At 45.1% G+C, this 12,592-nt stretch overlaps 3 non-coding genes across 3 annotated transcripts; all 3 read left to right on the top strand.

Annotated features, from left to right (window-relative positions):
* The first annotated feature begins 1,102 nt into the window (after positions 1 to 1,102).
* On the top strand, positions 1,103 to 1,184 carry trnas-gcu (transfer RNA serine (anticodon GCU)). The gene has a single exon. It is a non-coding gene; the product is annotated as a tRNA-Ser (tRNA).
* A 5,413-nt stretch (positions 1,185 to 6,597) lies between these two features.
* On the top strand, positions 6,598 to 6,682 carry trnap-cgg (transfer RNA proline (anticodon CGG)). Its single transcript is given in 2 exon segments — positions 6,598 to 6,633; positions 6,647 to 6,682. It is a non-coding gene; the product is annotated as a tRNA-Pro (tRNA).
* Positions 6,683 to 12,032: 5,350 nt separating this feature from the next.
* On the top strand, positions 12,033 to 12,114 carry trnas-uga (transfer RNA serine (anticodon UGA)). The gene has a single exon. It is a non-coding gene; the product is annotated as a tRNA-Ser (tRNA).
* The last annotated feature ends 478 nt before the right edge of the window (positions 12,115 to 12,592 follow it).

Raw genomic sequence — 12,592 nt, forward strand, 5'->3', positions numbered from 1 at the left:
TACAACGAAGACGAGGCATTACTTTCCCCCGGGGGTGGAGTACTCCGATTAATTCCCACACGGAATTGAGACAACCATCTCAAGTGAGATGGGAGTGAGAGACAGAATGGAACCGAATCCTCCAGTTTGGCAATACGACCGTGGCAGGACTCGAACCTGCAATCTTCTGATGACTTCCACCAGTCAAGCACCGAAGTCAGACGCCTTATCCATTACACGGCCGTATTTTGTGAGCAAGGCCAAGGGGAACATGCTGACTGCTGCAAGGAGTTTCCACCTGTAAAATGATTTCTTGACCGAACTAAAAGTACTCGCCTGCAGTGATTTCATCCCAGGTGAGCATTCGACCATTGTTGTGTCAATATCTCTCCATGCATTCCTGCTTTGGGTTGTACAATATTCTGTTTGTGTCGCACAGAAAGGAATTGTCAAAGGCACACGTCACTGTCTTTTGCAGCGGCGTTATATTCTGGGATTGGAATCAGTGACAATGGTCCACCACATTCAATACATTATTGACAGGGAACCCGATTTCTTTTTAGCTATTTCAGCCGTTGGTTTGGTATTCCAGAACCGGGCGGCCATGTGTTTGTGTCGGTTCAGCGTTAGGATGTTCCGATCTGCGGCTGCGCAGATGCGGACGTTGCCTTCAGCACGTTCTAATGCGGTAGTTATCGGATTATTGCATTTGCCCAATACACGGAAAATCATCATTGCCGAACCAGATGGCAAATTCCTATAGCATCTGTTTACTTGAAATCGAGCAAAATGATAGCAACGCTATTGAAATTTTATTTAATTCAACATAAATTTATCTCATTTTACAACTTAAAACAGTTTCACTGAGTTACAGAGCAGGGAATGGATACTTATGCCACAGCAGGTCCATAGCGTCTAATGTCCATAAAATGCCTATTTCAATGTTTCCTGTGGTTGGCATAAATCTCTCTAAACTGTCCTTATCCACCTCCATGGATTCCTGATAAGCACGGCGAGCAAAGCAATCGGCAGAGATTCTGCATGGAAATATGTGGACATTAAGCAGAAGTTTTCAATGCTGTGAATAAATACAGAATTTCGGAACACAAGAGAGAGAAGAGCAGACGAGGTGGCCGAGAGGTTAAGGCGATGGACTGCTAATCCATTGTGTTCTGCACGCGTGGGTTCGAATCCCACCCTCGTCATCCCGATATTTATCGGGAGGGACCACCTTTAAAACTGTCACTTTAAAACATCCAGATTTAGTCACAGGGACGCCAGACGGTTTGTTATGCGAATCATGAAAAACAATATTCATCATTAATTTCTCACCAAATTTGGCCGCGATGCCACAAGATATAGGAGCAAAATTAGGCTATTCGGCTCACCGATCTCCGCCATTCCATCACGCCTGAGGCCTCACCTTGAGTATTGTGAATAGTTTTGGGTCCCTCAGTTTATAAAATATGCACTAACATTGGGGAGAGTCAGGAGGACGTTCACAAGGATGATCGTTGGATTTGGGACTGTACTCGCCGGAATTCAGAAGGATGAGAGGGGAACCTCATTGAAACTATTCGAATACTGATAGGCAGAGTAGATGTGGAAAGGGCGATTCCCATGGTGGGGGAGTCTAGGACAAGATGGCACAGCATCAGGATAGAGGGGCGCCCTTTCAAAACCGGGATGGAGAGAAATCTCTTAGCCAAAGGCTAATGAATTTGTGAAATGTATTGCCACATCCAGTTATGCAGGCCAGGTCGTTGGGTGTATTTAAGGCAGAGATTGATAAGTGTTTAACTGGAAATGACACTAAAGGGTACGGGGAGAGGGCTGGGATCTGGAGTTCATGAGGAGAGAATAAGAAAGGATCAGCCACGATTAAATGACGGAGCAGACTCGATGGGCCAGATGGCCTAATTCTGCTCCTATGTCTTATGGTCTTATGGTCATACATATCACTCCTCTCAACTCCATTCCCCTGCTTTCTCCTCGACACAGTTGACTCCCTTATTACCTGTCCACCTCTTCAACCTCCACTTTAAATGTACCCAATTACTTGCCCTTCACGGCTTTCCGTGGCAATAAATTCCACAAATCCATAACTTTCTGGCTACATAATTTGTTTATCGTCCCTTTTCTAATTGGATGCCCTTATTTGAGTTTGTGCCCGCTGGCCACCGAGTCTAGCACTACATGAAAATCCTCTCCATGTCCATTCTAATTCAGCCTGATAATATTCGATTGATTTCAATGAGATCCCGGTCTCATTCTTCCACATTCCAGCGACCAAGCCCAGGGTCCTAAAATAATCCTCATATATAACTCTTCCCTTCCTGGCATCAATCTCGTGACCGTCCTCTGGACTCTGACCTTTGCCGGCACATCCGTTTTAGATAAGGGACGCAAACCGTTCACCAGATTCCAAGTGCGGTCTCACCGAAACCTAACAAAGGCTCAGCATTACACATTTGTTTTTATTTTCTATTTCTTTTGGAATAAACGCTGACATTGCATTTACCTTCCTCACTGCCGTCTCAAACTGGCAATGAATCTTTAGAGAATCCGCACTAAGTCTCCAAACTCCTGTTACACCTCTTCTTTGCCGATTTGTCCCGATTAGAGGATAGTCTTCGTCTAGATTACTTCGAGCTCAGTGCATTTCCATACAATTCCCTGCGGTATAGTCCATCTGTCACTTCATTGCCCGTCTCGTCATCTGCCCAAGGTCTTCCACACACTTTCTGCTTTCGCAAGACCACCGACCTTTCAACCGATATTTGGATTTTCCTCAGATTTTGACGCAAAGCCACCAATTACGTCATCCCGATTACTGACATATACTGTGAAAAGGTGCAGCCCTAATACCGACTAGTAACCGATAGCCAAGTCCTCTTTATTCTCACTGTTTGCCTCCACCCAGTCAGCCATTCGTCTATCTATGGCTGTATCTCTGCTGTATCATGAGGGGCGTTTATCTTTTGTTTATCAGACGTATGCGCTACGCTTTGTAAACGAGTACTGAAATTCCAGTAAGCAAAATTTAGTGTCTTTCCTTTGTTTATTCTGCCTGTTATTTCCTCAATGAATTCCAAACAATTTATCAGGCTAGATTGTTCCTTGAGGAAATCGTGCTGAGTTTGGCCTATTTTATTGTGTGCCTCGAAGTGCCGCAAAACTTCATCGTTAATAAAGAACTGCAACATCGTCCCAAACACTGAGTCCCAATACTATTCGAAAATACTGTGCTTCTCGAAGGATCACTAGTAATGCCTCCACAGTATCTTGGGGGCAAGAGGGTTGGCGTAAATGTCGACAAAACAAGCGATGGCGAATAGTTTCGCTTTTTCGCTCTCTCTGCGTCTGTCATTTAATTTATTATCAGAGTGTGCAGACTTTATACAGCCTTGGGATTCGTCTCCGTACATGCGGAAAAGAAACCTAATGAAACTCATTAAAACAAAAGAGGACAGTCAAACACCCAGTGTGTGGAGAGAGAGAGAGAGAGAGAGAGAGAGAGAGAGAGAGAGAGAGAGAGAGAGAGAGAGAGAGAGAGAGAGAGAGAGAGAGAGAGAGAGAGAGAGAGAGAGAGAGAGAGAGAGAGAGAGAGAGAGAGAGAGAGAGAGAGAGAGATCGTTCAAAAATAAAAGCACGGAAACAGGAATCACAACTCAGGGCCACAAAGTCAGGCATCACTGCAGCCGGACAAGAATCCACCAGTTGCAGGCCACAGTCTCAGGCCAACACAGAGACGAGCTCAGCCCGCGGAGAAGCGAGCAGAGCCGAACGGTCCCTCGCCGGCGACTCCGACAACGGGCCATTTCGATCTGTCCAGTTTCTTAAATGGACAAAACCTTGGGTCATTCCTCGCTTTCTGTTACTTCCATAAGCACTCGAGCTCGGGTTTCGTCGCTTCGATTCGGCCAGTACCCGACAAGGACATCGTCTGTATTTCCACTTGTAAGCATGACTTAGAGAGTATATCCAAGTTTGATGATAACCCGAAAAGAGGTCAGGGGGCCGGTTGCAACTTGCAACCTGCGTACTGATAGATATAAAGAGTAAATGAAAAGTCGGTACATGGAGGTTAGTGATTGAGGGAAGAAGCATCAAGTGGAGAATATCACACAGAAGTGAAATTCAGAGGGATTGAGATATCCTTGCGTGTGAGATATAGAAAAGTTAGTATGATGGTGCATCAAATAACACTGTGATATTTATTACAACAGGGCTGGAGATTAGAAATACAACTGTGCAGAGTATTAACACAGGCACACCTCGACTACTATGTACGGTTCTGAATTCCCTATTTCAGAGAGAATACGTTCACGTTGACTGTTCAGAACCTATCACCTCAGCGAATTCCTGGATCAAAGGTGTGCTCTTATCACGAAAGGCTAAAGATTACAGAGTGAGGGGTGACCTATTTGAACCAGACAGAACCTGAGAGGACACAGCCGGGTAGATGTTGAGAGGGAGGCAGAGAAACACACAGCATGAAAATAGGCTCTTCAACCTATTGACTCCTCGCCAGCCATCCAGGTCTATTTTAAAACTAAATATGCCCCAACCCTTCATATTCCCCTTACATTCCCACTTGTTCTAATCCACGGTCTGCCGCTCACCTGCATTTAAAGCGACACATAAAACAAACCGAAATCACACATATATTTGGGATGTTTGAGGAAACTGGAACATACGCGTTAAATATCTGAGATCCCGGGGATTCCGTGTAATCTCCACTTACCGCACCCAAGGGATATGTATCCACTTGCAATAGAGCTTTCAACAAGCGGACATAATGGGGCCGATTGACAACTGAGTTATATCGCAATTTCCTCTCGTGAAAAAGAGTGAATATCTGCAATTCTGTCCCTTAGATGTTTGCTGAGATTAGATCAATGGCTGTACATAATGCGGAAGGGGATACATTTTCAAAGTCTGGAGGATTCAGACCAATGGGGGCCTGGAACAGGAGAGAAGTTGCGAGATGGTAAAGATCCATGGATAGTATCGACTGTCAGGACTGGTTTGAGAGGCTGAATAGCCGACAAATGCACCTGTTTTATTATGATCCTGTCTAAAGTGAAAGGGGGATCCCGGGTGATAACCTCAGAACGCAGGTACTTGGAGGGAAGCTTTGGGGGATTTACTTTCAGGATGATATAATGAACAGGGTTGGGCAGGAGTGATATCCAGAGGGAATTCACGCCTTCCCCAGCCCATCGTCCCTCTTAAACCTCAGTCTCATTTATAATGGCTGTTGAAAGACTTGAGAAAGATCCTGGACACAAAATATTCACCGTCCATTCCTCTCCGTACAAGTAGTTGCCTGCTTGCATCAATATGTTATTTTTGATCCGGCTTTCCGTATCTGGAGTCTCACGTGTCTCTATGCTGCTCAGTGTTCTTGTGACTTGTACACCGTCCATTTGATTCTATTCTCAGCTTCTCTGACAAAACAAACACCACCTTCCTCTAAACAGTAGCAGCAAGCTGCAAAAAGAGTTACTTTTCTCCGACCCCATCCCCGGAAACTTGAGAGCACATGAATCCTTTGTTTGGCTGCTGTAATGAAATTAACCACAAGTTCATCCACATGGCCAGGAGAGATTAGTGATGTAAGACTTTGTGTTCAGGTCGCAGTTTCCACTGGAGAGGTAGTTTCCAATCCCGTCCATAACAATTCGTCATTCTTCCTCACTTTCGTTCTTTGTTTTCTTCGTTTTACACGCAGAATGGCTGAAGGAAAGTTTCTGTCATTGAGCAAATATCCACATCCTGTTGACTTTCACGATCTTCTCCTTTTCCCCTCGACTGTCAGCAAGATATGAATCATCCTTTGTACACTCTCTCTTTGTACACATCGCCATAACAGTTTTTACCCAAACAGCAATGTGGTGATGTCATCGGCGATGGTGATCATACTCGACGTGGAGTGGGGGAATGTAGATGGTAGATTTTACAGTTTGAATGGGAATCCTCTTCTGAGTTTCGACCTAGCTGCACCGAAAAGAGGTAAATACAGAGAGTAAAGTCGGAAGGTGACGTGACATGAGTTGGAAGGTCACGTGACAGAATAATGCTTGTCAGTGAAAGGATGATCAGCAGAATGTTAGACGAACTTGCGAAACGCTCACAACAGGCTGGAGGAACTCAGCGGGCCAGACAGCATCGACGTGTGAAAATTCGTCCTGAATAAAGTTCTTTTTGTGTGCCATTTATCAAACGTCTCCGCTGTTCATGGAACAAATACTTCTGTATACGCGCCTGAAGTAATTCTAATGATCCACCGTCCACCAGCCGCCGGGACAGGAAATTTCTGACAAGCATCACCTTATGCGAGAAAAATATGCTTGGAGTTTGCGTTTTGAACTAGTGTCCCATGTTTGGGTCCCTTCCATTGGCAAACGCATTCTGACGTGCACTACATCAGGGTCCGTTATATTCCTAATCGGACTGAATCAAGTAACGGATACTCTTGTAATCTCAAAGCAATACGGGCCCAACATATTTCGACATCACGTCGTCGTCTGAACAACGGAAAGGACAACGGGTTTTCCACCAATTAACTTTAAATGGCTTCGGAGTTCAGTTGTGATGCAATCTGCGAATGCGGGCTCGTTGGTCTAGTGGTATGATTCTCGCTTCGGGTGAAAAAAGCATATGCGAGAGGTCCCGGGTTCAAATCCCGGACGAGCCCCGTTATTGGATATTATCAGCGATTTGCTTCACGATTTTTGCATTGACACTCGAGAGAATTGCCTATATCAAACAGAAACACTGAAGAAGGAATTGGAAATAGTTTTCAGGGAAGGTAAGTTTGAGGTGTCACATTTTGGAATGTCAAACCAGCTGAGTATTTATTCTAGGAATGATAGAGCACCGGGGAGTGAAATCAGCAGGGAGAGAGAGTCGGAAAAGGGCATAGTTTGCTGAAACCCGTCTCATGTGCAGAGAGACTGTGGGAAAGGTGTTCGGCACGCTGGCCTCAGGAGGTCAGTGTAGGAGTTGGGAGACTGTGTTGCTGTTACACTCTGTTGTGGAAATAGGTGTAAAATGGAAACAGCGCAGCAGTCTTTGGAAAACGATGGGTCTGCATGTTGATGAGCGCTGTAGACATTAATGTCAAAGAACGAGAAACTGGCGAGTGAACTTATATAGTTTAACCTCTTCCCTTTTTCCGACCAGGACACAAGTGCCTCTAACTTGCATAGAATATCGGCTTATACACTTCATAGGGTTGCGATTCGGTGCGGGCAGAAATTAGGTTGCAAGCGAAACTGCTCATTCCGGTCACATTGTTGTGCCAAACGCCTGGGATTTCGAGAGCTGGAATTTTACCACTGAACTCATTTTCTGCTGATCCAGATTGAGATTCCCAGTTCTGATCTACACCAACATCTGTCTTACGGATGTGACTTACTTCAAAATCAGAATCAGATTCGGGTTTAATACTTGGGACGTAGGTCGAGAAATCTGTTAAATTAGCGGCAGCAGTACAATCAATACATGATAAATATAGAAGTAAAAATCAATCAAACATTCAATTACAGTAAAATTGTTAAATTAAAAATAGAGCAAAACAGATAAAAGAGTGATGCAGTGTTCATAGGTTCAATGTCCATTTAGACATTGGATGACAGAGGGGAAGAACTGGTTCCTGAATCGCTGAGTGTGTGGCTTTAGGCTTCTGTACCTCCTTCCTGATGGTAACAGTGAGAAGAGGAATGTCCTGGGTGATGAAGTCCTTAATGACGGTCGCCACCTTTCTGAGGCACCGCTACATGAAGATGTTCTGGACACAACGGAGGCCTGTCCCTAGGGCGGAGCTGACTAATTTCATAACTTACTGCCAGTCTCGCCGCTGGCTTTTCGGGGCCGCGCTGAAGATCCTTCATCCCTGTCAGTCGGCGACGTTCAGGGATTCATTCATCGTGTCTGTAGCGTCCTCTCGGTTTGCGTAATTGCCTGCCAAGTCCCGGGTAGCGATTCAGAAATACAGGCGGATACATATGTAGACGTATGTTTCACTGAAGTTTTCGTTGACCAGTTCGGCTTGTTATCTCTGAGCTGAACCCTGGAAATTGAGGGAGCGGGGGAACACTCTCAGTCTGCCCTCCACCATTTGACCTGTTTGGCTTGAGTGACCCTACCAAGAGTCAAAGCATCAACTCCTAACTCCAGCCAGCTTCGCTCTCCAGGTTACTGAGCAAGGCAAGCCTTCACACCGCGACTAGGTTGTGTTCTGTTTGGAGTCTGTGGATGTGATCACTAATTATAAGCCAACCCTGAGACGAATACCAGGAATGTCTGACAACATACCGAGCTGAAACCAATCACGTGAAAGTGACAGTCTCAGCCCATCCTGAGTTTGCATTGAAATGTGCAAACCCTTTCTGAAGAGTGTCGTTCTCCGTGACGCCACTCGCTGCTCCATTCTGTAGACACTGAACCATTTCAGCAACGACCAAGGACTGATTACACACAGTCACTCACACCGGGTGGCCCGGAAGAAAAGCCATTGCGTTGACTGTACTGCTGATCAATGACTGGGACGGGTGAAGCATCGAGGAGGCGGTGACTTTCCCTGCTACCCATGCTGCACTCGGAACTTGGAGGAACACATCGTTTACGTTGACTCTGCAGGCAATCCCGTTTCAAATGACACCAGGCGTCTCAGCATCAGATGGATATGCTGGTTGGGTGGAGCCGAAGCAACAACCTTCTCATCAATTTTAGTAAGTCCAGGGAATTAATTGTACTCCAGGGAGAATGCGTCAGGTGAACAAACGCAAATCCTCACTGGAGGTTCAAAAGTGTGAAACTATGGAATTTGTTGCCACGGGCGGCAGTGGAGGCCGGGTCACTGGGTGTATTTAAGGCAGAGATTGATAGGTTTCTGAGTAGTCAGGGCATCAAAGGTTATGGTGAGAAGGCGGGGGAATGGGACTAAAGGGGAGATTGGATCAGCTCATGACGAAATGGCGGAGCAACCTCGATGGGCCGAATGGCCAACTTCTGCTCCTTTGCCGTATGGTCTTATGGTCTTCTGGGTGAATAACTTCAGGTTCCTGGGCGTCGACATCTCAGCGGATCCATCCTGGTCCCAACATGCTGACGCGGTCACTGTGCAGACGTCATAATTGTTCATTAATGCGATTTAGAGTGCTGTCGAAGAATCAAATGCATTTCTGTGGGAGTACCTGGACAGCATTGTCAGTCGTTGCGTCACAGTCTGGTGTGGGGCGGGGCTCGAATGCGTAGGATGGAAAGAAGGGGCAGAGTGCTGTAGTGATGGGCACGCCTCGCCAATATCATGTTCTCAATACGGTGCCAAAAGAAGGCTGGGTGCATTATTCAGGACCTTCACCAGACCAAACATGCCCTCTACATATTTCTACCCACGGGGGTGGGGAGTGGGGGAGTGTGGCGTGGGGTGGTGGATGTAGAGGAGTCTGAAAATAGAAAATCACATTTTTATTAAGAGCCGCTTTTTCTGCTCAGCTTAGACATTTCTCAACACATGAACGCATGAACTCTCACTAACAATTCCCTTTTTTAAATTTCTATTTATTTTATTTATTGTAATTTATAGTGACGTACAGAAAATTTTAAAAAATCCTTAGTGAGAGATAACATAGGATCAGAAGATGGAAGTTATATGCAGGCCTCTAGCAGTCGACGTTGAGTACAAATGACAACGGGAGATGCACAAGGCATGTGAAAATGGCAATATTACGATGGTCATTGTAGGATCTCCACATTCAGGTAGTTTGGGAATGCCTACTGGATGGTTTTTTTAGAGTACATTGTGGTTGAGCCCATTAGGAAAAGACAGTTGCGGATTGTGTGTTGTGTTGTGCTTTGACCAGGTAGATTAGTATACAGGAATGCTTCAGAGTCAGTGATTGTAATGTGATCGATTTTATCCTGCAGTCTGAGAGCGAGAATCTAAAATTAGACGTATGAGTATTCCATGCAGTAAGTGGAACTGCAGTGGCACGAGTGAGGAGAATAGAAAGGTGCAAACGGTTAATATTATTCTCAAAGCCTGCATGTACAATACAACTCTGATATTTGTCTTTCCGGACAACAACTGAATCCAGACAGGTCATGGGTGTTGATGTAAGGACAGACATCAACCCCGGCACGAAAAAGGAAATGAAACAAATCTCACAAACCCCAAACTGTCTCCTCGCCCCGAGCAATAAAATAATAATAGCGACAATAGCAGTCCCCCCAAAACATCAGTGGCAGAAAGAAGTCAGGGACGATAACAATCCTCGACCCCGTCACTCGCATGGAAACACAACAGCAATAACAGTTCCCGACCACGTCATTCGCAGAGAATAACGTCAGGGACGATAACAGTCCTCGACCCTGTCACTCGCAGAAAACAACAGCGACCTAAGTCTAGGGCTGGCCAAGTCGATTGGAAAGGGGAACCAGCAGGGTTAACGGCAGATCCAGCAGGGCTGGTTTTCTAGGGGCAATTGGAAAGGCGCAGGATAGATGCATCACAAATAAGAATAAATATTCGATAGGGAGAATGAGGCAACAGTGGCTGATACTGGAAAGTAAAGGCAGCATAAAGGCAAAAGTGAGGGCTTATAGCATAGCAAGCATTAGTGGGAAGCTACAGGTTTGGGATGCTTTCAAGTTACAAAAGAAAGCAAACAAAATTTGATGAGAGGAAAAAATTAAATGGCTAATATTAGAGAAAATATCATTTTTTCGGACATATGAAGAATAAAAGGGATGCGAGAGTGGATGTCAGAAAGCTGGAAAATGACGCGGAAGAAGCAGTAATGGGGGGAAAGAAAAGACGGACGAACTGAATGAATATTCTGCTCTGTGGAAGACTCCAGCATAATGGCACCGATGAACGTGTGTCAGAGGGCATCAGTGAGAGTGGATGTTATGACTCTGGAGAAGGTGCCTGTGAAGCTGAAAGCTCTGAAGCTGTATGTCAACGGGACCAGTTGGACTACACCCCAGGGTTCTAAAAGGGGGAACTGAAGATTCTCGAGGCAATAATAGTAACCCTTCACGTATCATTACATTCTAGAATAGATCCTGATGGTTGGAAAATTGGGATTGTTACTCCACTCTGAAAGAAGGAAGCGAGGCTAAAGAAAAGAAAATATAAGAAAGGTAGCCTGACTTCAACGTGTTCAAAAAATCAAAAGATTCAAACACATTTAAGGTCAAAGATGAGTTGAGGAGAATGGGAGAAGATTGTTCAAATAGATTATCGTGTTGGTACGATGATGCACATTGGAAGGAAAGATACGGTGGCATTCAAAGGTTTGGGCACCCCGGTCAAAATTTCTGTTACTGTCAACATCTAAGCGAATAAAAGATGACCTGATTTCCAAAAGGCATAAAGTTAAAGATGACACATTTCGTTAATATTTTAAGGAAGATTACTTTTTTTTATTTCCATCTTTTACAGTTTCAAAATAAGATAAAAGGAAAAGGGGCCGAAGCAAAGGTTTGGGCACCCTGCATGGTCAGTACTTAGTAACACCCACTTTGGCAAGTATCACACCTTGTACAGGGTTTCTGTAGCCAGCTAGGAGTCTTTCAATTTTTGTTTGGAGGATATGCGTCCATTCTTCCTTGCAAAAGGATTCCCGCTATGTGAGATGCTTGGGCCATCTTGCATTCACTGCTCTTTTGAGGTCTGTCCACAGATTTCTGATGATGTTTAAGTCGGGGGATTGTGAGGGCCATGGCAAAATCTTCAGCTTGTACCTCTTGAAGTAGTCCTTTGTGGATTTTGAGGTGTGTTTAGGATCATTATCCTGTTGTAGAAGCCATCCTCCTTTCATCTTCAGCTTTTTTACAGACGGTGTGATCTTTGCTTCCAGAATTTGTTGGTATTTAATTGAATTTATTCTTTCCTCTACCAGCGAAATGTTCCCTTTGCTACCGGCTGCAGGACAAGCGCAAAGCATGATCGATTCATCATCTCCGTTACCGAAAATAAATTAAGTACAACCCTCACTTCAGGTGTAGTGCTACGGTAGGTGCTGAAAATTGATGGAGCTGCGATGGCCGAGTGGTTAAGGCGTTGGACTTGAAATCCAATGGGGATTCCCTGCGCAGGTTCGAACCCTGCTCGCAGCGCTCACACTACAAGCAGCAGCGTGTAGTGTGCCAATAAAATTTAACACACTGGATGCTGTCTGAGCGCTGCCCCAAATGTGTTCAGTTGACAATCTGCAGTTGCCTTGCAAAATACCTGATACACCCATAGGCTCTCCATGTCTGTTTCGTGGACAACCGATCGTCCTTTATTTTAATCCCAACGAAGTACATGACCTCACACATTCCTGCATTCCTGTTTATTCAAAATAAACCATTTTTGTCCAGTTTGTGCCCTCACTGAACGAACCAATTGCAGCCTAAATATTCTCATTGCAACCCGCTGTCCGGCAATTCACGTCATCAGCCTCACACAGTCAGGACAGCTCATTAATGAGGGACGATAATTGACCGTCATGACACTGCCGATGAAAATTCTTCCAATCTGCAAAGGAGCAACGTCGACACAGATAGCACCGGATATTAAGGTTGACCTTGGGTGTCTAAGGTTATGAGACAG

This window comes from Hemitrygon akajei, unplaced genomic scaffold, assembly GCF_048418815.1.
Source record: "Hemitrygon akajei unplaced genomic scaffold, sHemAka1.3 Scf000122, whole genome shotgun sequence".
In the NCBI taxonomy this organism is placed as follows: Eukaryota; Metazoa; Chordata; class Chondrichthyes; order Myliobatiformes; family Dasyatidae; genus Hemitrygon; species Hemitrygon akajei.